At 45.4% G+C, this 26,114-nt stretch overlaps 1 long non-coding RNA gene across 1 annotated transcript; it reads right to left on the bottom strand.

Annotated features, from left to right (window-relative positions):
* Positions 1-18,217: 18,217 nt before the first annotated feature.
* LOC142830303 (uncharacterized) lies at positions 18,218-22,471 on the bottom strand. Its single transcript, XR_012905460.1, has 3 exons — positions 22,280-22,471; positions 21,512-21,642; positions 18,218-21,257 (listed from the first exon to the last, which is right to left on the bottom strand). It is a non-coding gene; the product is annotated as an uncharacterized LOC142830303 (long non-coding RNA).
* Positions 22,472-26,114: the final 3,643 nt, after the last annotated feature.

Raw genomic sequence — 26,114 nt, 5'->3', positions numbered from 1 at the left:
CTCCTCTGCTCTGGCGATCTGTGCTCAATACAGGACCCCAGAAGAAACAAAGGTGAACAAGCCATCCTTACACTCCCCTGTTACCTGTGTTCTGCCCCAGGGCTGTTCAAACATAAGCCAGCTACATTGACTCCAAAAGTACCACTGTACGAGCTGCATATCACAAGAGTGCAGCATGACTCCTTCACCCTGACATGCTCCAGACCATGCACGGGATTGAGAGAGAGGGTCAGGTAGGGCTGGTTCCACCAAATACAAGTATTTCAAGGATGACTCTAGGAGAAACCACAGCTAGTTTACTCTAAGGAAATCCACTTACTCTAGGGCCATGGTGTCCAACACACTACCCACTGGTTGAGTGTGGCTGGTTGGGTGTGGCTAATTGGCTTGAACAATGTGGCTATTTGGCCAGTTAAGTTTAGCTAGTTCATTATAGCACTTCAGAAGCGGTTGGACATCACGGTTCTAGGGGTATCCACAGCTAGTCACCTATGTTAACTTTAAGTATGCTTTGTCCTGCCAAAATGAAGCAAAGTAATTCACTGGCTCTCAGACTCCAGCTCAAACAATGATTCATACTAATGTCACGTATAGATGCATAGACTCATAGATTAAGATCAGAAGGGACCATCATGGTAATTTAGTATGATCTGCACATTTCAGGCTACTGAATCTCCCCTGTCCACCCTTATAACCACCTCTGGCTGACTTACTGAAGTCCTCAAATCATGTTTCAAAGACCTTTATATTAGTTTATAGCTGCAAGTGACTCATGCCCTATGCTGCAGAGGAAGGTGAACTCCCCTCTTGCTCCTTCTTCCCCCCCTCTCCCCAATCTCTGCAAATTTGATCCAGGGGGAAATTGTTTCCTGACCTCCAGTACTTCAACTGGTCAGTTTCAGTTTTCATACAGCACGGGGTCCTGCTGTGTATCCATCAGGGGGGGATACATTTTAGAGTATGGTTAAACTGAGGGACACCAAAAGAGTCCTTGAAAAAAATTAAGAATGAATCTGGCAGGTTCAAGATTACGAGGCAAGTTTAGCATCAACCTATGCTGGGTTCAACCTAAGCTAAGTTTCCAGTCTAAAACTTTAAGAGCCCAACTGTTCCATTAGTGGCATATATAACTGACATTGACTTCAGAGGGATAAACAGGACCCATCCTGGTAAAGACAGAAGCGGGAATAGGAGTGCTATTGGGATTTGTATGCTGCAATGGATGTGGAACAGCTGATGATGTGTGACATACAAAAGCAATGTAATCTACATACTAAGAATCCTGTCATATAAACAACACATTGGTCTGGTCCCTCATTCCAGGATTATTCTCTTACACTGGTAACTATTTTGCCTTAAAGACAAAATAGATTATTTATATAGTATATCAGTGAGAAAACCTACAAGGGCCTGCACATTGCCCCATCACCAATCAGTCCTAAATGCAAAAGTTGCATGAAGAGTAGCATAGTGTATCTCTCATTAGCTATTTAAACCAGAATTGTGACATCCTGGCCCCAGGAAGTCATTGGGCATTTTGGTATTAACTTCAACAGGACCTAGAATATTCCTGAAACTGGAGGACCTAAACTGTTTTGTGGCTGTAATTGTATATATGCGCTCCTTGAACAGCTTTCCTGAGCAGTGGAGGACTTCTTGTTCATGTGTAGCTCTTATGCGGCGTAGCATTCTGCAGTAGTTTTAACTGTCATTTTAATTTGATGTTGCCCTTTCTAATGAAAATGAATTAAAAATGCAAGGGGGTTGCTCATAAAAATAGTTAGTATGGCCAATCATAGCCTATGTTTAGCTAATATTCTTTAATACCAAAATCACTTCTCAGATATCTAGCATTTAATTAAAATCAAGTTTGTGATGTCATTCTTCAGTAACAAAAACTGTTATCAGAAACCTCTTACATTATTACTTAGCAGAAAGTTTAGCTGGATATTTCACAGACATTCTTGCCAAAAGGTTTGGCTGGCCAATATCAAAGCTTTTCTGTAAAGTACCGACTAGAATAGAGGATTATTTGATTTCCACATATAAACTGAACATGCAGCCTGGGTTATTAAGAGGACTTAGAGAATACATGTTAAGATAAGAAATGACCCTCCACTAGTAATGTTGATATTCACACACTGACAACATGGAGGAATGCATACGTTTTAGTATTTTTATTTCAAATTTAGGGGGTTTTGTTTGGTTTTTTTTAACTCCTTAAAACAGATAGATAGAGGAGGAAAAGCCAAGTGAGTTTAGGTCTTCTCAGGATATTTCAGTCCCTGGATGATGATAAAAAGGCTAGATGTCCTATTATTTTGGCCCCTTCAAAATGGAGAAGAAAAAAGACCCCATTAAAAAAACAAAAAATATTACAAAATATTTAGATTCATGATTAATAATGCATAGTTACATAGCTCATGGGTGTTATGAAGAATAAACATTTGGAGAACAGTGCTTTGAAAATATAAGGCAATACACAAATATGATTATCTTGTTATAAAGTTCTACATAAAATATCAATACATTTGGGTTTATCTGGGTATAGGCCGAACATCAAATGCAAAGCTCTACACAACACATGAAAAGCATTAGAATGACAACAGGAAAACTATTTACAACAACATTAAATATTTAAGTGTTAAAAGCACTGAATTTGTACCATTATTACTTTTACCTTTCCATCATCATGCACTAAAAGTCAATATTTGTAGACACACACAGCTATTTCGGACATCCATATTGAAACAAAGAATAATGACATAATGATTATAACAATTAGCTTTGAAGCCATGACTAAAGTTTCTTGGTTATTAATTAATGGTAACAGTTCCTATAAGGAACGAAAAAGCTTCCTTCTATACTGAAATAATCTGCAACCTAAGCCACTTTGGATAAGGGAGGTTTGTTTTTATAAGAAGCCAAAGACTAAAGATTTTATTGTACACTCATTTTCAATCAAACACCTAATTTTTTATTCTACTATCATGTTTTCCATAAAATGACTATTATTTTCAGATCTCCATGACTTGGAAAATATGAGATGAGTACATTGAAAGGCGCATGATAATTAGATCCAGGATTAGGTAGATTTATACTTTAATAACTTTCAAATGAACAGTAAGTTATGTAAAGATGAACTCCAGGACTCATCTATTCTAGCTACAACCGTGGATAAAGACTTAACAATAAACAGGTACATAAAATAGAATACAACTGGTCAAATTTTGTTTTCTCCTCTCTTTCACGTAAAGATGACATGACCAGGACATTTGTACATGGCAGGAAAACACCACTTCTATCAAGGAAACAAGGCTTTAACAGGATGGCTCTAGATAACAAGTATTATTATCAGGTTTGCAAAAGATAACCATTGAACTTGTCTTTGTATTCTGAAAGAACAGAATATCACCCTACACACCTGCAGTGTCTTTATACCCTTTCACAATAGATGCTATAAGGAGTTTTCTCTATGTGAGTAAAGTGTATTGTTAGATGTGTAAATTCCCAAATAAAGAAAATCCTTTTAGGGTTACCATTAAAGTTGGTAAAGGAATGTAAATTAAAGACAAGATACTAAAAACACCTTTATAAAAGAACAACATCACAACCAAAATACAGCAAAGGTTAAGAATTATCGAAATAAATAACCTCTGGTGACCAAAATAGATTATGACATCAATCTAGACATGCAGTTCACAAAAATAGCTCATAAAGAAAAATTCTCATGGAAATGTATGGCCCAAATTCACAGCTGTGCTTAAGACAGGAAAGAGCAACTCAGGGACAAAAGGAGTACTGGGGAACATGCCAAGGCAGCTTTTGTCATCTTTGGGCACCCCTGAGCATAATTCAGAAGTATGTTGGTCACTTCCCAAGACACAATTTAGAACTTCCTAAATGCCAGTTGACTCATACATTTACCTTTATAAACTGGCTACTATAACAAAAATCCATTTAATCACAACCATTTGGTTATTTCTGTAACACAATAGCTTTACAAAGAATGCTATGACCAAGTGTGCAGACTAAACTATACACCCGCCAATATGAGAATTTAAATGTGTCCAGTGCTAAGAAAATAAGAGGATGAAAAAAACCGTGGGGATTGCAGCAAAATGTTTAAAAGTGCCATGTTTTATTAATTAAAAATGCTCTCCTAGAGGTATAACATTTGCTGGAAAAAGTTTCCCTGTACTGTATACTTTGCACAGAACAAATTATTCACTCGGATCTAAGGTTAAAGATACAGTGGGTGGGTGTCACAATAAGGATTACAGTACAGTCAAACCCTTACAATACAGTGGAGCACTACCATGCTTCCATAAGTTTATGTTTGCTGAGTTGTGTCTGTGTTGGTCCCAGGTTATGAGTGAAATAGCTTTTATTGGACTAACTTCTGTTGGTGGAAAAAACACACAGCTTTTCTTCAGGTCAGGGGAAGGAAACCAGAGTGTCTGAAGGCTTAGCTGCGCTAGAAACCATGAGAATGGTGTTTCAGGGAGTAGTATAGAGCCTGATATGAGTTACAGCATAATAGGATTCTTCCTATGGGCATTGTGGGGCTCTTAGGATCAGAGTGCTGATTGCCTTTAACTTTTGCTAAGTCCAGTACTGAAGTTCTTATCCAGTAGCAACTCAGGCAAAACTTGCACTGAACTGATTTGAATGTGACCCTTCACATACTCTAAGGGACTATTCACTCTAAGGAGAAGAGCTTAAATTCATAACTTTTCTAGACCGTACAAATCATGGTCTTAATAAAGACACTAGATTTATGGTATGAAAATCTTCTGTAACACACTAATTTGCTTTTTATCCTATAACTATGAGCCACTTTACCTTGAATGGTCCCTATGACAGGGCATACTTGCTCCATACTTGCTTAAAAAAAATACGGGACACACTTGATCTCAGATAGGGGAGGGGGGAACACCAGCTGGGAAGGGAGTGCGGCTGGCCGTGAGGATGCTGGAGGGGAGAACCAGCTGACAGAAAGCAGGGCTGGCAGGGTCGAGGGCAGCGAGGCTGGCCAGTGGAGATCAGGTGGGGGGGTCAGGGGCAGCAGGGCTGGCCGGGAGAGATCGGGGGGGGGGGGGGGAGAGGACCGGCCTGCGGGAAGCAGGTCTGGTCAGGACGGGATCAGGGGGAGTGGAGCTGGCTGGGGGAGATCGGGAAAAGGAGGGGGGGAGAACCGGCCAATGGGAAGCAGGGCTGGTCACGGGGAGTGGGGCTGGCCAGGGGAGATTGAGGGTGGGGAGAACTAGCCGACGGGAAGCGGGGCTGGCTGGGGGAGGAAGCGGGGGGAGAGAATCGGCCAGCGGAGAGCAGGACTGACTCAGCCGCACACAGATCCCGGGCACTGCCTGTCCCACGCACAGTTCTAGCGAAGCACAAGCAAGTCCAGCCCTGGGGATTCCCTCCCGCCTCAGCCCCATCCCCCCTCGTGTAGTTGCATACTGCCTGGCTGGTAGACACTCACGCAGTGTGAGCGCGTCTACCAGCCAGGCAGTTCGCAATTAGGTACCGATACTCCTAATAATAATAAAACTTACCTTATTAGAAAATACCGGACATTTTATAGTCTGGTATTTTCTTAATTTTTTTCCTGGACAGAACCCTCAAATACCGGACTGTCCGGTTCAAAACCGGATACCTAGCAACCCTAGTTAAAACCTGTCTAGAGAGTCTGAGTGGTAGGACCCAGTTGGAGCTGAATACATAGGGACTCCTGGAGAGGAAGGAAACAGACACTCTTGCTCCAGTTGTGGAGCAGGAGGGACCTGGCTGCTAGGGAAGCTACAGAGACTTCCTGAGACACATTAGTACTGGGGAAAGGTAGGCAGAGCTGGGGAGCAAACTCCCAGGATGCCACTTTGCTCTCAAGGCCTAAGAGTATTAGGACTAGCTGCTGCCCCACACTGGGGCTATGTCTACACTGGCAGCTTCTTGCGCAAGAATATCTTGCGCAAGGATTCTTGTGCAAGAAGTCTTGCACAAGAAAACGTCCACACTGCCAGGTGCGAGCTGTGCTTTTGTGCAAGAGTGCCCATGGCAGTGTGGACGCTCTTTTGCGCAAGAAAGCTCTGATGGCCATTTTAGCCATAGGGCTTTCTTGCGCAAGAAATCCCTGCCAAGCGTCCACACTTCCGTCTTGCGCAAGAGCTCCTGCACAAGAGGGCTTACACCTGTTAAAAAAGAACGTAGCTCTTGCGCAAGGAGCCCTCTCTTACCATGCCGTACTGTAAATTTACTTGCGCAAGAGCGGGCAGGTAGTGTGGATGCTCTGCAGATTCTTGCGCAAGAACAGCCATACTTGCACAAGAAGCTGCAAGTGTAGACATAGCCTGGCTGAAAGGCATTAAAGCAGGCTGGAGGGAGTCTGTGTAGTCTTTAAAAAGAGCTAGATAAATTAATGGAGGTTAGGTCCATAAAAGGCTATTAACCAGGGGCTAAGGAATGGTGCCCTTGGCTTCTGTTTGTCAAAGGCTGGAGAAGGATGGCAGGAGACAAATTGCTTGATCATTGATAGAAATGTAGCCGTGTTAGTCTGGGGTAGCTGAAACAAAATACAGGACTATGTAGCACTTTAAAGACTAACAAGATGGTTTATTAGATGATGAGCTTTCGTGGGCTAGACCCACTTCCTCAGATCAAATAGTGGAAGAAAATAGTCACAACCATATATACCAAAGGATACAATTAAAAAAAATGAACAAATAAAAAAAATGCTTGATCATTGTCTTTGGTCCACCCTTTCTGGGGTACTGGCCGCTGTCAGCAGACAAGATACTGGGCTAGATGGACCTTTGAACTGAGCCAGTATAGCCGTTCTTATGTTCTAATGTCTTGGCCAATCAAGGTGAGGCTTTTTAAGAAGCCAATCTGAAGACAGCTTGTTGGAACAGCCCTGTATATAAGAAGCTGCTCAGCAGAGAGAGGGTGCAGGACTGGTTGTCAAGGGGAAGTACCTTAGAGGGAGCAGTGCTGGGCAGGATATAGGGAACTGGAGAGAGGGAGGCTCTAGCTTGATACATTCAGGCCTTAACACAAGGACCAAGGAGGTGAAAGGATCATGGGGAAGTGACCCAGGGAATAGGAAGCAGTAGAAGGGAGAGAAGGAGGGCAGAACAAGGCTGCTGCCAGAGCATTTCTAGGCTGGGACTGAGTAGTGAGTGGGCCAGGTCCTCCCCCCCCCCCCCATCTTTCCCCTTACACCACCTTGCTACCAAGAACAGTGGCTGATACAGAATGTGGCTTGCCCTGAGGCAGAGGGGCTAAGCTTTGGGGCCACAGTGGCAGTTGAAACTGAAGACTGTTGATACCTCTGGAAGGGGGACAAGAGACCACTGTGGTGAGCACTAATGGAGGGCAGTGTGTCAAAGAAGATGCTGTGGTCTGGGAGCAATGTGGGTCCAGAGCAAAATTGTGGGGAGAACACAGAGTGATGAAGGACAGGACACCTGCCAGAAGGAGGCATCCTCTTAGGACTGAGCTAATTCCTGGAATGATCAGCAGGAGGTGCTGCAGTAGTAAATCATGCTTTGTGACAGGTCTGCAGGAAGGCAGCCAGGGCCAGAGGGAGCAGCAGGTACATTTCAGATGGCAGTTTGCCCCTGAAACAAGGGCTATATAAAGACTGGCAGTGGGTCACTGAGGCAAGGTGGGGAAAGGGAGTTTGGAGGTTCCTTGAAGGGGATACCCCAAAGTGTGTGGGCACTGTGACAGGGCAGTATCCTGGGGGAATGGCTCCATGGACTAAAAAGAAATGGGTCTGATATAGGGTGTTGGAGAACAGGTAACAGCAGGTGAGACACCAGTTGGAAGGGAGCATTCAGGGCTGAACTGAGCTGATTCTCTGAGTGACCAATAGGTGGCGGCGTGGCAGTGAGCTGTGTCCTGTTTCAGTCCCTTAGAATGATAACTACTTATTCCAAACATTTCGATCTTGAATTTAGCTCTGGCATTCTGAGTATCTTTCCCAGACCTGAGGAAGAGCTCTGGGTAGGGTAGTGTTTCTGAAAGTGTTCTGTGAAATCACTTTCAGAAACTCATTAACTGACTGCCCCAGTTTGTTTATTTACTGGTGCCATGGTCATGAACCCTTGCGGCTCCCATTGGTTCCGTTTCATCCCTTGCAGCCAAGGGGAGCTGCAGGAAGCAGCATGGGCCAGGCCTCCGCTTTCTGCAGCTCAGTTTGGCTGCAAAGGACGAAACGGAACCAATGGAAGCCGCAAGGCTCCATGACCACGGCGCCAGTAAATAAACAAACTGGGGCAGCCAGTTAATGAGTTTCTGAAAGTGATTTCACAGAACACTTTCAGAAACACTGCTGTAGGGTGTTGTCCCTAGGGAGTGTGGGGCTGAGACAACCTCTTCTCTGCCCCAGGCCTTGCTCCTGCCCCATCTGTGCTCCACCAATGCCCATTCCTGCAACCTCTTCCTGTGCCCCCTCTTCCTGCCCCTGCTCTGTCCCCTCCCATCCCCTGCAAGCAATGCAACCCAGAGGATTACCAGTGACCGGCAGAAAGTGAAATGACCCAGGCCCAGCCTCCTGTGCTCCCCCAAGCCCAGATCCCAGCCGGATCACTCAGAGGAGCAGAGCAGACTGAGGCTGGGTTGCTCTGTTTCCTGTGGCTCCAGCCGCTGCTGGTGAGGGTGGAGGTGAGCCAGGATCTTGCTGCCAGTGACAGGCCTCCCCAGTAATCCCCCAGGCCACCTTGGGCCCTCGGGGAATCCCAAAGTGTGTGGCCTGGGGCAGCTGCCCTGAACCATTCAATGGATAGGATGGCTCTGCCAAGAGAAGCAATCTTTTATTGGACTATTTCCTCACCCACCGTGTCTCTGGGTGCAACAAAGGGCATGGCTACACTAGAAATGCAGCAGTGTCACTATAAGCTCTCTAATGTAGCCACTCCAAGGCAACAGGAGAGTGGTCTCCCACTGGCCTGTTCTGTTTATTCCCTCTGAAGCATCTGCCACTGGCCACTGCTGGAAGAAAGGATACTAAGCAAGATGGAGCATTGGTCTGAGTCAGTATGGCTGTTATTACATTCTTACCCAGATATGGACAAATATCACAGACCCCTCCAAGAGAGAGACTGGCAATAAGGGAACTGGAGAAAGTAGAAACTTCAGTCGACAGGCAATTTGTGACCAAAAGAGAAAAGACCCAGGAGATATTTAACTAAATCAAAAGTATCAAAACATTTTCAAGTATTCAGTAAGTCAGCTACAGAACAGCCGGTTTCTGGAGGAATTGAACAGAAAGCTGCAGGCAACATACCAGATGTATATTCTTTCAGTATGAATGAAGCAGCAGTCAAGGGAGGTTCTTCAGTCATCCTAAGAATGCATACAATAACCACTGATGACTCCATCATAAGAAGAGTGACTAGAGAATTCAGTAAAGGGCCAAAGGGCAATAAGATGGCATGCTGTCTCCCTGAGTTTTCACCACAGGATTAGATAGGATTGTGAAGTTGTCTGGCAAGTCTCCACTGATGGTGATACACATTTCCAGAGCATCACATGGGATACACAGATTACAGAAGACCTCAGGCAGCTTAGAATGGAGAAAAAGAAAAGTAATATTCCAGTGGTCTTGTAAATTCTACAGGTCCAATGAGTGAGGGAAGTGAAAAATACTATAGGTGAATGATTGGTCTGAAATGGAAGGTTTTGGTTTTTTGAAACATTAGTCCACATTCCATTGGGAGAGGGGATAGTACTAATGTATAACCTGCATGTCACAAGTAGGGGGACTAACCGTCTTGGCTAGAGATGAGCTGGAGCAGCAAGGAGAATATTAACCTGCCAGCGCAAGGAGAGGATGCTAAAACTCAAAGTTAAGATGTGATGTCCAAATTGAACTGAAAGAAGACTTTTTCAATAGCTTATATACCAATGCTTTCTGGCTAAGAAGTAATTGGAAATTCTCATTCATACAGTATGAGTTACTGACTAGTTTTAACTAAGGTAAGTGGATTTTGTGTAACTTGACATCTTTACATCAAGATTTGAGGACTTCAGTACCTCAGCCTATTACAGGAGTAGGTGGAAGAGGTTCTGTGGCCTTCAATGTGGAGGAAGTAATACTAGATGATTATTCTGGCCTTAAACTATGGGTATGTCTACACTACAGCATTATTTTGAAATATTTTATTTCAAAATAGTTAATTCAAAATAACGCATCTACACACAAAATGCATTTCGAAATAACGTTTTACTATTTCAAAATAGTGCGTCTACACTGATTGGATGCTGAATTGCATTTAAGGGTAGCTGAAACCAGTTCCAGCAGGGCATCAGGTCAGTAGTTGCTTTGTGTGGCTGCTGCCTGAGGCTTGTGCTTAAAGGGACCCCCCGGACAACCGGATCTCAGCTTTCCCTGCTTGTTTGCCTACCTCGCGAAGGGACAGCAAAGCATTTTTCTCTCTGCCTGTGGGTATATCGCAACTCCTCTGTGTGCCAAAGGCAGCATGCCAGGACTTTCTTCCCCAACTGCCACATCAGGGTCAGGGACGTGGACAAGGACATGCCTGTGTGCCTGGTGGGAGATGCAGCCTACCCACTACAACCCTGGCTCATGAAGCCCTACACAGGATACCTCAACCCCTCCCAACAGGCCTTTAATGCCAAGCTTGGCAGGGCCCGCATTGTGGTGGAGGGGGCATTCGGCTGGTTGAAGGCCCATTTTAGATGCCTCCATACAAGCCTGGACCTCTCCAAGCAGAATATTCCACACGTGGTGGCAGCATGTTAGGTGCTGCATAATTTGTGCAAGAGGAAGGGGGAGGCTTTCCTGCCAACCTGGATGGCAGAGGCCCACCACTTGGCTGGCCTCTACATGCAGCCTCTCATGGCTGCCAGCTGGGAGGCCCACCGGGGGGCTGTCTATATCTGGGAGGCCTTGTGGGAGAGCTTCCACCCGGAGGAAGCGTGAAGTCTTCCTGGCATGCCCCACTGGGGCCTTGTGCCTTATTTCACTTTCCCCTCCCTAACCCCCCTTCCTGATGTAAAATAAAAACATGTGTGTTGCCAAAAATAAATGGTCTTTATTGACCATAACTGGGGTGAGGGGGAAATAGGGTGGGAGAGGGGAGGGGAGAGGGAAACCTGGAAGGAGGAAGCTGGAAGGGGGAGGAGAAGGTCTTGCTGGTCCACTTGTCTCCCAGCACTACGGGTGCAGGGGCCTTGGTGTCCCCAGGGGGGGAATGAGTGTGGAGGGGAGGAAGAAGTGGGAGGGGGAGCAGGAGTGGGAGGGGGAACAATAGCTGGGGAGGCCACAGGGGCTGGAGTGGCAGCAGACAGCAATCTTTGCACCAGGGTCTGCAGGTGGTCGCGGATGGCATGCTCCTGGTAAAGCAGCTCCCACAAGCTCTCCCACCACAGTTGCAGGTCTTCCTGCACCCAGTGCTCCTGGCTGCAGACCTGTCTTCGCAGTAACCCCAGGTGCTGCCGCTGGTACTCCTCCTGGTTCTGGGTCAGCCTGCTCAGGGCCCGGGTGTGGGAGGATGTCCTGGGTGGGGTGGTGCACCCCACACTTGAAGCTGTTGTGACTGGAGAAACATGAGAAGTGGTCAGTTATCCCTGGGGACACATTGGGTGAAGCCCAGCCTCCCTCTGCAAGGCGAGGAGGGCATGTCTCCGCACCATCAGGTCCTGCTATCCCGGAGTGTGAACTGGCCCCTGTGTTATATATAGTGTGTGGGGGGGGGGGGGGGGGAGGGGGGAGATGTGCCCTGCCTCTGCAGAGAGGGGGCTTGTGGAGGAAGGGCATCATGCAATGTCCCTCCTGGGGTCAGGAGCATGTCATGTGCTTTCATACATACATGCATGTGGGTAACAGGCCAGGGCCCCAGGGTGGCAGCCAGCCCAGGGGTGGCATGGCACATGCTCGCACTTGCACAGGTTGCTGCATGCTTCATGGTCAGCAAGACCCACATATGCGGTCCCTAATCTCTCTCCCCTGCATCCTGCATAAGGGGACAGTGACGGCACTCATGTCAAGGCCTCCCCAGCCTCAGATGGCACTGGTGACAGGCTTGCTGGGATGGCTCGGGGATCCTGGGTGTGGGGCACGCTCCCTCCAGGCTCCTGTGGCTCCTTCCGGTCATCGTCCTCTTCCTCCTGTGTCATGGGCAGGGCCCTCTGCCTCAGGGTTGATGACCACCTGGGGGGGCACGGACCATCTGACCCCCCAGGATGCGGTCCAGGGCATCGTAATGGGGCAGGGATCCGGGTCAGCCCCTGTTTGGGAGCTACCCCCTGAGGCCCTGGCATAGGCCTGCTGCAGCTCTTTTATTTTCATGCACACCTGCTCCTAGGTGTGCATGTGGCCTTTGGTGGCCAGGCGTCAGCCATCCACCTGTAGACGGCCGTGTTCCTGCATCTAGTGCAGAGATCGTGGACACTGGAGGCCTCCCCCCAAATCTCAATGAGGTGCACGATCTCCGCGCTAGACCAGGAAGGCGCCCACCTTGTGGCACCTGCCACCCTGCTCTTGGGGAGTGGTGGAGGGCTGGGTGCCACTGGGTTGCTGGCTCATGCTGGGCCAGGTGCACGGACTGCTGACTGTGCTTGCAGCTGGCACAGGCACTGTGGCCAGAGTCTACCCATTTAAGGGCTCCGGGGCTGGGCAGGGAGCAAAAGAGTTTTCCTGGCTGTGCCCAGAGTGGCCACCAGGGGACCCTAGGAAGGGTGGAGGCCCCCTATTTCGAAATAAGCTACTATACAGCACTTATTTCAATTTAGCCATTTCAAATTTGGCGTTATTCCTCGTGGAATGAGGTTTACCAAATTCAAAATAAGCGTGCCGCTATTTCGATTTAATTTCGAAATAGCGGTTTGGCTGTGTAGATGCTAGGAAAGTTATTTCGAAATAACTTTGCTGTGTAGACATACCCTATGAGAAAATGTTTTTACATTATTAGCATTACAGAAACCTGGTTGGATAATCCACATCATTGTTTATAAGCTATTTAGGAAAACTAGAGTGGGTAAGAGATGGGTGTGTCTTGGGAGATACTCTAATACAGATAATAGCTGGGTAATTCAGACTGGAGCTGCACTCTGGCAGCAATTTAAGAGGCCCGGGGCTCTGGCCACCACCACTGCTGCAGTAGCAGCCGTGGCAGTCCAGAGCTCCAGGTTTGTATTGTGGGGTCCTGGGGCAGTGGTCTTTGCTTCCTGTCCCTGGTCAGTGGGCCTGATTCAGACCCACAGGATATTGAATGTACATGAATGATAACTAATAAAGCCTAGGCTGAGCCACAGTCCACTATATCAAACCTCAGAACAAGACGAGCTACTCCTTACAGACAGGTGCTTAATGTATTGACAGAAATGGTGCTGTTATGGGAGGGCTCAGTTTGGGGGACATGCTGGAGGTCTCATGCAGCCACTAATGAAGCACCATTCCAGTTATTAGAAATAATTTCTAACTGTTACATACAAGTTACTGCAGCCTGAGGGTACTAACTCTTATTTTGGGTATCATGAGAGGTAGGGGACCAGTTATCATGACTTGATTACATCCAATATAGGCAAACAGGGGACAGTACAACCAGTAAAATATATACTTGGGTCTACAAGAGGGATAATCTTTCAAACCAGAGAGAAATGAGTGAAGTTGATTTGGGTGAAAAAAATTAGACAGAAAAATGGCCATCAAAACTCATCTTATAATAATTAAGCTCAACTAAAATTTGTTACAATCACATTAATTTGAAGTTTCTAGAAATTTAACCTTAGTGATTCTTAAAATAATTCTAGCCTAATAATCACAAAAATAAGGAACAGGAGCAAGAAACCAATGTTAGCATCTTGCTAGATGGTCCATTTCCCTCAAAACCTGGTGGGGGCACCAACACATCCTTAAAAATAAATAGTGAAACTGAGTAAATGAAACTAAAGAAACAAACACCAACATTTGCTCCCGATGAAAGAGTATACTGTACAAATCAGACTTTTTACAGGCTCTTTGTAGTCATATTGTTCTGCAAAACATGAGCTTGTGTATGCAAATCATTTACCTCATGATCAAACTAAATGACTGAGTGCATTGTTTATGATATAGAGCACCCTGAAGGAAAAGTGTTCTAAGAACAAAAGGTGAGCTGTGGATAAATACTAAGAAGTGTCATAACTGAGGGATTTGTTCTGGCTGCTACACATAGATGGCATTTATTGATAGCCAACAGACGGAAGAATGCTATTGTGTAAAGCAAGCCACCCTATAGTAAAACTGCACTCATCAGATGTTCCCTGCTTGTACAAGCAATGGGGCATTTGAATGAATTAAAAACCTGTTAGTGATAAGACACCACAGAAGAAATGATACAATAAAACCCTGTTTTCCTGCACTGATTTCAACATAGAATTCCTACCAGTGATAGAGGAAGTTGTGAGTAAATCTACAAGCTTCAAGCTACACAATATAGCATATAACCAAACTTCAGAAACCTTCACTAATGTTCAGTGGTCTCTTATTTTCCTGATGTGAGAATCTATTTCATGTTCTCTCTTCTCCCCCTGAAATTAACAAGATTAATGTTTGACAATAGCTTTTAAATGGTCTAAAAATGTCTGTCTATCCAATGGATTCTTTCATAGTTTAAAGAAGAAAGACAGGGATAAAGTGAACTAGGTAGAGGAGAGAAGGCTAGGAGAGATCACAAATGTGGAGCTGGCAAAATGAGGGTGAAATAGGGAGCACTAGACTTGAAAGAAATGGCTGCATCAGACTACAGAAATTAATTGAATCCTAATATTGAGTATCTGAATTTTTCAAGGATAAGGCAGAAAGGTTTGCAATTAACAATTATCATACTGTACTGGGAAAAAAAGCATTATTTTTTTGGCAAAAACAGAGAATGGTTATTGTCACACTGTCTGCAGTGGCTCACAACCATAAGTGTCTACTTCAGGGCAGGTACTGTTCTAGAATTAGATTTCACCGAGCCACTAACAAATGTGGACTCCTGGATCACAATTCCAATCTTACAGACATCAGGGCTACTCAACTTTGGAGGCCCCGGGGGCCACAATGATACTCATAGAAACATGCCAAGGGCCACAACTTAAGTGTGGTTGCATATACATGCCAATATATATGCAAATAGCTCCTTTCACACTGACAGGCATGAATACAAAGATTAAGGCAAGACTACACAACACACAGACCCCATTTAAGTCAATTCTGCTGATATTAATAAAACGCAATATTTACCTGATTTCCACCCATATGACAGTTCTTTTAATGAGCAATGACAGTCCAGGAATTTAACTGTTAAAACACATATCAACAGAAGGCCATTATATACCACTACTTTGTTTTGGTTCCCACGCACTGTCTGCATACTGAGCCCCACATAAGACCAAACCACACTGCAGGCTGCAAACAAATGGGGAGTGGGCCACATGCGGTCAGCCCACAGGCCACGTGTTGAGTAGCCCTGCCTTAGGCTCTCCAAACAAACAGAATGGTCATTTAGATCCATTCTACACCATAATTAAACAGCCCCTTAACCTGTGCCCATGAATCTGAGTCAGCTGACACAGGCTAGCGCAGGTTTTTAATTTCAGCATAGACATACTGTCCCAGGGTACGCCCCCATCCAGGGTCTCAGCCCCCTCCTAATGGGCCTACCCCATATCCCAAAGTCCCAATGTATAAGTCCAGGCCCCTCTATCAGGGCATATACGGTACCCAAAGTCTCAATGCAAAGTCCCAGCCCTTCTACCAGGGCATATATGGTATGAGAGGCCTAGTTCTCCAGGGAAGCCTCTCCTGGCCCCAGCTTTGGTTATCCCGCAGGGGGCCTGCATGGTAGGGGGACTCAGGCCCTCCCTCTCCACCGGGTCCCAGCCCAGGGCCCTTTAGGCAGGGTTTGTGGCTCCTGCCGGCTCGGCAGGGAATCCGGCCAATACGCACCGAGCCAAACTTTAGAACCTTTACCCTGGGCTGCTTCCTACCACACCCCGGTTCCCCTGGAGCCCCTTGGCCCCTGAGTCGGTACCTGCCAGAGTTGTGGGTCCGCTCCTGCTGTCCTGGGGGAGCGGCTGCTTTCCCCACATCCGGGTCAGGCTCAGGCAGCGACTCTGGTCCCCGCTGTTGCAGGAACACTGACCTGGTCTCCTCCTTCACCCTGGGGCCTCTCTGACTGCCGGGCTCCTTCTGCCTTTATACCCGGCCGCTGCTGGGAGCATGCCCAGCAGGGTCGGAGGGGCGGGGCTTTCTCTGCCAGCTGGGCCTGGGCTATCCCCTGCTCATCAGTGCGGGGCCTGTCCGCCCCGTCACACATACCCTCAGGGTATTCTGAGTGAAACAGAAGGGAGCAGTTCTAGTTTTCATTTGAGGCTCCTGCGCAAGTATATGAAATGAACACTTCCTCTTGGAGCAGTCATACCCCCTTACTAGCCAACACCACCCAGTTTTGGAGACAGAATGGATCTCTGGAGGTTGTCTCCTCATTAACAGCATCACTTTCTGTTTAAAGTGTAATTTCATAATGGGTGCTGTACATGAGTTAAAAGTTTCAGGCTATCTCTTAAAGGTGTGTACCAAGCAGGTGTGGTGCTGACACCTCTAGGAAAGACTGCGATGATAACACAACTGTAATTACTACACAGATTCATAATAAAGATATTTTATTTTTTATCACTTTATACCACCTGTTAATATCTGAAGTACATCTAGAAATGCATTCAGGGCTCTTTAAATACTGCTTATCCATGCAAACAGGGCTGGCCCGAGGTATTCTGGCACCCCAGGCATGGGTGCACGGTGTCGCTCCCAGGCGCACGGCGCATGCATGGGCCCGCCCCCCCTAGGATGCACAGGCCCACCCCCGGGGCACATGGCTCATGCGCGGCCCAGCTACGGCCACTGGTGCGTAGCCTGGGGCCCACCCCTAGAGTGCACAGCGCAAGCACGGCCCAGTCCTGCCCGGCTGTTGCTGCTGGCACGTGCTGCAGGCCGGGTAGGGCACCGTGGCTGTGGGGGGAAGGGCGTTGCTGGCTGGTGCCGCGGGGATGCAGGCGGGCCGGCGCTGCGGGAGCCAGGCGTGTGGCACCTAATGGCAGCTGTAAGGGACGTCGCGTGCCCCTTACATCTGCCATCAGGTGCCCCCCATCGGTTGGCGCCCTGGGCAGCTGCCCGGATCTCCCATGCCTCCGTCTGGCCCTGCATGCAAACAATGGAAAGGGAAAAGAAACTATTTGCAAATGCTGTTCCTTTGCATTTTCTATATGGGAATATGCAAACAGTTCTTTCATGGGGCAAAATACACTGACCTGTGATCCATGTTAATATTTTGTTTACCCTATAACTGCTATTAATAGTTTGGAAATTGGGCCTCACTGCTGGATTAAAAGCCTATTTCTCTGAAGTGTTCAATGCCTTCAAAGAGATGCTGACCTGGGGCAGCATGTTACAGATTCACATAACAAAATTATACAGCTCCAGACTCAACAATGCACCTGACATTTGCAAGTTGACTTTGACCTGGAAAATGCTGGGTTTTGTTTGCTTCAGGGGTTTTGGTTTTTTTACCCTTTTGAAAAAAGTAAACAAATCAAGCTAAATTTCTAAACCAAACTGTTTTAAAACTGAGTTGCAGTTTTAGAAAATGTCTATTACATTTTTGTTTAAATTTGGCTGGAACTGTTCACCTGATATGCTACATTTTTGGGCAGAAACTATTCTTCTGAAAGAATTTCACTCAGCTGTCTATTATAAACCCACCAGAGTGGCTTGTGTTGCTTTGGTTGGTTGGTTATATTAGGTAAACTATTCTGTTTATTTTATGCTTGAAAGTTGTAAAAAAAAGTTGACACACTGGGGGGGGGGGGGGGGGGAAGCTGGTCAGATAGCACCACACAGCAGCAGCAGGGGGCAGAGTGAACAGCAGAACCATGGACAAACCACTTCTACCTTCAGAGAAGAAACTGCTCCTTCAAACATCAGCATGCTAAAGAAAGTTGGAGAAGGCGGAAAACCTATTTTGCCTGAATCTCTAATTATAGGGGGATGGAGAAGAGAATGGGCACAACATCAGCATAGCTCCAGAAGGAAAGAGACATTAGGTGTACTAAGAGGGTGTGAAACAACATTCACTGCTGTGGTCTTTTACCCTTTACATTACATAATATGAAGGAACAACATGGTAAGGATGAGGTTCAAATAACCATGTTTATTATACATGCAGAACATGCCAGATAAGCTACAAATGCACCTTGCTGCTCTGACTGATTTGTCAAATAGAGCACAATAAGCTCTATCACAAGCTACTTAAAGGGATACTACCCTATTTCTATACATTACAACAGCAGAGAGGGCAGCTTATTGCAAAACCTGAGGTGCAAACCAACTCCTTGGCTTTACCAAGTCATTTGCATTCCCTAAACCTGGTAATAAGGGCAAAATCCTAGCCCCCAAAAGTCAATTAAGCATTTGCCATTGACTACAGTGGGTTCACATTTATTAAACTAAATTTGGAGCTTTAGTGGGGCTGAACTGATGCAGAAAGGCCTTGTGTAGGCCCTCAACACTGTGGGGAGTTTCACCCAACACAAACAATATTCATTACAACCCTTAAAGTTGTGGAGAAAAGGACATAGAGGTTTCTGCAATCCTCCATGCTGAGGCTGGTGAGAAATACACAAAGATCTCACTCCTTCCTCTTTCTGCACCTCCCTCCTCAGTACAAGCCACCAGCATGGAATTTATCTGTTTTGGGAAGGGGAGGGAAAATTTAACGTAAATGCTACAATTACATGTATCTTTCACACTTGCAACATTTAAAATGCAAATTCAGATTAAGTGATGCTAATGTACTTTAATCTTCATTTTCAATTATTTCAGATGCACAGTTTATAAAAATAACACTTTTTCTGCAGAAAAAGATTGTATGCTATAACTGACACTTCAGTTATAAGACAATATACTAAAGGGATTTGACACTACTAGTAAGTTTCTGCACTTCATTTGTCTTAATTTTGTTATTCAAGAATCTTACCAGATTTGTTATCTGTTCTCCGAACGCTTTCCCTAAATCTTCTTGTGGTACATCTGAGTCTAAAGATATAAATTCTTGCCTATTTGTTTTACATGTTTTGGTTATTCTAACTCCAGTTTTAAAAAGAACTATTCATCCATCTCCTGGCACAGAAATCCTGCTTTTTTGCACCACAGTTGAAAAATAGTTTCATATTTCTCATAAGTTACTATGAATTAGTTTTGAGGGAAAATACTCAACTGACCTTATATCCGTTGCATCACTTTGTAGAAAGAGCAGTATATTATTTTTCTCAAAATTTTTAGCTGTTTGATATTTCAATGAAATAAACAGAACTCCATTATTTATTCAAACCATCCTATGCCTGTGCTATTTCCAATGGAGCACTTCCCACATTATCTTACATAATTACCATAAAAACAATTTTCTAGTGAACTACAGTCACCTATGAATACATTCCATGTTCCACGCTTTTGTTTCCCACTCTGTGCATGCAATTAAATTCTGCCTTCCACATGGTAGGTATAGAAATAAATGCTTTAAAAGGTGAACTACACAATTTCTTATAAAACAACAACAAAAGAGTTTAAAATTCCTACTCAGTGACAGAATGAGCATGTTGAGATGTGCATGGTGAAAGTTACACAAATGCACTTCAGAACAAAATATTGGAATATCTTTACCTCCACTTAAGTCAGGCTTTTTGCATTTCTGCTGCAAAGTGGCAAGTGATAGACTAGCAGAATTAGATTTTTATTATCCATTATTAGACAAGTGAAACTGAAAAACAGCTTTTTTGTGGATGAAACAGAACTATGGATCCTGAAGCCAAAGAATCCTACCTCTCTTGAGATAATACATGCAGCTGGTTAACATCCAATGGGATGAAATGGGGCCAGATAACTACAGGATAGTGACCACAATTAGAAAAAAATACTTTAAAAAGTATGACTACAAAGCCGCAAATAGTGTGGAACAGTTTGTATGATCAGGGCCTAAATTTGAGGGGGAAACTCTCCTGCTAAAAATTGTATGGTACTATCAGAAAATATTCCTATTCTCAATTTTAAATGAGATTTTGTTAATCTATCTAATTCTGTTTCCATTTGCAGTTCAGACAAGGTATTTTACAAAGACAATATCTAATATCTAAGGGTATGTCTACATTAGCCCCCTAGTTCGAACTAGGGAGGCTAATGTAGGCATTCAAAGTTGCAAATGAAGCCCGGGATTTAAGTATCCTGGGCACCGCCATTTTTATATGTCCCTTAGTCCGAATTCCGTGCCCGCGGCTATACGCGGCACGTTGTAGGTAGTTCGAATTAGGATCTCTAATTCAAACTACTGGTACACCTCGTTCCACTTCGTTCCACCTGGTACATCTTGTTAGGAAGGGGGGTTAGGGAGGGCAAAGGAAAAGGAGGGGAGGGTGGAAGAAGGTCCCAGTGGAGCACTCAGGGAGAGTTCAGTCCTCCTCCTCCACCTGGAAGCTCTCCCACAGAGCTTCCCGGATCCGGATGGCCCCCCGCTGGGCCTCCCGGATGGCGGTGGTGCGGGGCTGAGCGTAGTGGCCAGCCATGTGCTCAGCCTCAGCCATCCAGGCTGGCAGGAAAGCCTCCCCTTCCGCTCGCACAAATTGTGCAGCACGCAACATGCTGCCACCACGGGAGGGATATTGTGCTCAGCGAGGTCGAGGCAGGTGAGGAGGTACCTGAAGCATGCTTTCAATCGTCCGAAGGCTCCCTTGACCACAATGCGAGCCTTGGTGAGCCTGGCATTGAAGGCCTGGCGGGAGGGTTTGAGGTGCCCCGTGTACAGCTTCATGAGCCAGGGCTGTAGGGGGTAGGCCGCATCCCCCACCAGGCATACGGGCATGTCCATGTCTCCGACCCTGATGTGGCGGTTGAGGAAGAAGGTCCTGGCATGCAGCCTCTGGCACACAGAGGAGTTGCGGAACATCCTGGTGTCATGTGCCTTGCTGGACCAGCCCACATTGATGTCCGTGAACTGGCCCTAGTGGTCACACACGGCCTGCAGGAGCACAGAGAAGTACCCCTTGCAGTTAATGTACTGGGAGGCCTGGTGTTCCAGGGCACGGATGGGGACGTGTGTCCCGTCGATGGCCCCCCCGCAGTTGGGGAAGCCAAGGGTGCCTAACCCCCGGATGATGGTGTCCGAGTTGGCGAGGCGGACCACCCTGCGGAGCAGCACCTGGTTGATGGCCTTGACCACCTGCAGAGAGACACAGCAAACCGCGAATCACTGGGGTGCCCGGGTGGCTGGGAGTGTTCGTTCCCTGGCACTGCTCTGCGGCCCACTCCCGGAAGCAACCCCTGCTATGATCCTGGCGTGTAGTACAGCCAGGACAGACCGTACCCTCCCGTGCAGGGCACTGTCTTCTCCTCCTCCGCCCCCATTTTCCCTGGGGTGGCCCATCCCCTCCTTGCAGCCCCTATCCCCCCCCAGCCCAGTGGCCGGTGCCGTACCTGCATGAACACTGCTCTGACGGTGGATTTCCCCATGCTGAACTGGTTCCTGACGGATTGGTAGCTGTCCGGAGGGCAATGGCCACATGCTTCTGGAGGGGGATGGCGGGCCTCATGCGAGTGTCCCGTTGCTGCAGAGCATTGCACAAAGTTTCTATTTTGCATTACCTTTGCTGTGAGCCCGAGAAGAGGGGAGGATACAGCTTTGTACAGTAATTGTAATGCTGGGACAAGTGGGCTACTTCTTTGTTCTGTATCCCATCTTGTTAATTTTGAATAGCAATATTCTTTTTAAAATACCCTTTTAATGTTTCCTTGAGAATTAAATGCTGATGAAAGGGGCTGGATTGACATCCTTCACGCCTGAAATCCTCTATTTATCCACCATATGAAACAGGCAGCAAGAATGCAGGTTTCCCCACACTGTGATGCCTAAGTGCCTCAGTACTGAGAAGCAGGGGCCATCCAATAGGGGTCTTCTCTTCATCTCTGGACTTGGGCCTTTCTGCTAACCATGGCCAATAAGGGCACCATTCAATGCCATTACTGATGCTGGTTTATATCATCCATAGTGTTTATATAAATAAGGCAGACACTGCGAAATAGTAGAGGATCTATGCCTATCCGAAACCTTCTTTTGTGATCCCTTAATATGCTTATATACAGCAAGATCAGCCTCTCCATACATGTTCATCTCCTGACCAGATAGGCTTAAACTTTTCAGACTGTCATAGTGGCAAGTCACCACCATGCCTTTCATTGGTTTACCTTGTGGAAGAAAACAACCTATTCCCCTCAGATCTGATGAGCTCATGGTTGGATGAATTGCCCAGGGTGAGGATTCAACATGGTCTTGTAGAATGGTACAACACAGAAGGTTCCCAGGTGGTCCCCAGCACTGACTGGTCACATGATGCTGTGTCCTGAATCTTATTTCCAGTTGTAGGCAGTGTGTCCTAAACTGCTGCTAAATTATATTAAAATCAAGCTATAAATAAATTAAAAATACAGTCAATGTATCCTAAATATTGTTTTTTTTCAAATAAGCAATGGCTGGATGTGCCACAAGGATATTATAGGATAACAATCGTGAGAGGACAGTTTCTAGACTAAAGCATAGTCAACATTTTGAGAAATTGAGAGCAGTTTATTTTGTATTATTCAAAAATTTTGATGCAGCCTTTTTTCTCCTCCAATCCTTCCCCCTCACACACACTTTAATACATTCCCAAGTTATGCTACAGCTGCTGTGAATCATTAAGGCCTTTTCTTTGGTAGTACATTCCGATCTTTTAGCTACCAGAGTATGCTTTAGGTTGCCTGATTGATTTTTAAAGCCAGAATTCATCATTTAAGCAGCAGACTTGTTTATCTAGGTTTCATGAGATTAACTGTTCTCAAGTTGTCAGTAAGTTTTAAAATAAATCCAACTTTTATTTTTTCATCCTTGTTTGTAGCAGAAGGGCCTGAACAAAACTGCAAACCTCCTCCCACAAAGGGGGCGGGAGCTCTCACCATTCCAAACTGATGGTTGATGGATTCTGGCTAGTGTAAGCAGGGGTCACAAGGTTTCATTTTTCCCTTCAGTTCCAAGCATGGTAACTCTTTACAAATGTTAGTCATGCATTATCCTTGTGAATGCTGCTCTTGCACATATCACTGAAAGGACAAGTAGTCTGATAGTAAATTGGGGAGCTAAGCGAGTAGTAAAAGCAGTAACCATCTCTTGAGACTAAAACGGCCACCTGGTCTTTGCTAGTTACAGGAACAAAGTACTGTACTGGTGTTTGCCCTTGAACATTGTTTCATAAGTGGCAGGCCACTGTAGTAACAGAGGAAGTGGGTCAGCCAGGGAAATCTCCTTTCAATTAACCAAATACACAGGACTGTTTGGTAATGACACTGTCCTTGACAAATGAAGAACTGCATTTCAATGTACAATGTGCATGTAGGACAGTACTTGTGCTGATAAGATTACATGTGAAAGCATGTTTATAGCTCTGAGGAGCACAAGCTGAAATGTTTTAGTGAAGCCTGTCACCAACTAAATAAGCTGTCTCCAAGCAACATGAAAATATCACTTTGGTTATTCATGACTGGAAATGTCTTCATTTAATAGAAATGTCTAGCAGAGTACAGCAGGCCACGTAAATCTAATCTCCAGTATGTTACACATCAAATTTAAAAAGAGTCCATAAGTTAGTTGGATCTGAGGGTGGATCCAGATATTCATATTGCCAAAAATAGTTTCACAAAACTATATGAAAGTCAATAAGGGGTAAATGGAAGATTTCACAGTATAGATTTGAAAAATTTAAGGTGATTGTTTATCCAACGGTAGACTCTCACCTGCATGGTCTCCTGTCTCTCACTAAATCACCACTTAGAATTAATAAAGAGATCATTCAGAATTTCTCTTGTAGAGGTTGAACCTCCGAAATCTGGGATTCTCTGGTCCAGCAATATCCATGGTCCACGGATATCCATAGACCACGGCTGTTGCTGGATCAGAGAGCACCAAGCCAGGAATGTGCCAGAAATGTGAACCATCCCTGGGGAGCCCCGGCTGGTTGGGCAGTAGCAGGACAGGTGAGCCCCATCCCAGGTGGGGATCCCCTGTCAGGTGGGGGAGAAGTGGGCCTGTGGAAGCTAGGGAGCTCCATCCTGGGGAACTCCAGTAGGCTGGAGCCCAAGTCCAAGCCCTGCAGGCTGGAGCCCAGTGGCAGTGGGGCCATAGCAGAGCCATCTGCAGGGAGGGGGAGCATCCTGGGAGGCCAGTGGCAGCAGATATTTGGCAAATTTCCCCATATTTGGCGAATTCCTGCATTCAGGATGGGTCAGGTCCCAAGGGTGCCGGACAAAGGAGGTCCAACCTGCAGGATTTGACACCCCCTCCCCCATCATCTGCCTATGTTTAGTTATGAAATCTGCACTGATATGAACCAAGTTTTACTTCTCAAGAATTAACTATATTTTTCTTTAAAATTATCACTTAAAATCAGGAAACCTTTTAAATTGCACTTAGACAATTCCTCTCAAGCCAAGAAATTGGTAAGACTCAGCAACCTAAAAGATGCTCCAAACTTTAGATGCCTTCCAAGTTCTATAATCTTTTATTATTTCCTTATGCATTGAACTGTTTTGCATAATGGAAGGATTTTTAAAATGTCTATTGCATTACATATTACTTTTTTTAAAAGTAGAGTTATAACAGGGCCCCAGAGCTTAAATTATTTTGCAATAGGCATCTTCCCCCTCCCTTGTCTTTTCTTATTGTTGACTTCATATACCAGATATGGATGAAAGGCAATTTTTTAACATTCAGAAACAGTAATAACTATAAGATTAACCATTGAGCTTTGATATGTAATAGAAATCAATGAACTCAGTTTTGGAAGTTAACGGTAAAATAAAAAGCCTTTTCCATTCTATTGGGCTGATTAGCACAACAGTGATGCAGTATTCTAAAGATAAGCCAAAAATTTCAAGATACTATTTCAATTCATTACCACTTCAGCCCCTACCTCACCTCTTTTCAGCCTGCCCATCTGCTATTACATTTATGGTGCCCTTTTCCCACAGATAATCAGTCAGCAATAGCAGCAGCTATGGGAACAGCACATTCAGCATGTCAGACTGAAATTCATGTTCCAGGAATGTTTTCTTGGTCAGATTTTTAGTTAAAAGCTTTTCACTGTAATACGATGACCCAGCAATGAGGAAGAAAAATATTCAGCACTTTTTATGCCATCAATGCATCTTTGCAGCAGTAACTAGTACTGAAGTCCTTTCTCAGGCAAAAGTCTCATTGAAGTCAATGCTATTTACCTGAGCAAGAACCTCAGGGCAGTGTACTGAAGCACTGGGCCAGCAATTCAACCAAGAGAACAGAACAATAAGTAACATTTTAAAGATTTCACTGCCCACTCTCACTCAAAAGTGTCCTGGTCACTCCAGTATTAAAACTGCCAGTTATAGCAACACAGAAAAATCTATAGTGCCTAAGTAAATTTTGTATTATGGACAAGTTTTTGGCTCTCTTCAATAATTTTGATCATTGGACCCTTTTGACTAATACTAATTATTTCATATTTGAATGATGCCAGCATGCTCAGTGCTATATAGAACAAAAGAAACCAGGTCCTGATCCAAGGAGTTCATAATTTACATAAAACAGCTATTAGAGTTAAAACAGATAATGCGCCAGATTAGCAGAGAACAGTTTAATCTCACCTAAGTATCTCCCTTACCCCTTATTTCCTTCTTCTGGATATTAATATTGACAGGATTTCAGAAGAAGTGTTTTAATGAGAGATTTGTGCAGAGTGCACATTTGCTGCACAATGATAGAGAAACATTTGAAATCACTAAGGACGGTATGGGAGCAGATACATAGGCTGTGTCTAGACTGCAGGCTTCTTTCGAAAGAGCCTCTTTCGAAAGCATCTTTCGAAAGAGGCTCTTTCGAAAGAGCGCGTCTAGACTACAATGCGCGGATCGAAAGATCGATCCGCTATTTCGAAAAAGAGCGTCCAGACTGCCGGACGCTCTTTCGAAATTGAAAGCCACCCGGAACTGCTTCTGCCAGGGCATGGGGGCAGCA

Source organism: Pelodiscus sinensis, chromosome 7, assembly GCF_049634645.1.
Source record: "Pelodiscus sinensis isolate JC-2024 chromosome 7, ASM4963464v1, whole genome shotgun sequence".
NCBI classification, from domain to species: domain Eukaryota; kingdom Metazoa; phylum Chordata; order Testudines; family Trionychidae; genus Pelodiscus; species Pelodiscus sinensis.
Note: the sequence above shows the minus strand (reverse complement) of the source record. Positions and strands in the feature narration are given on the sequence as shown.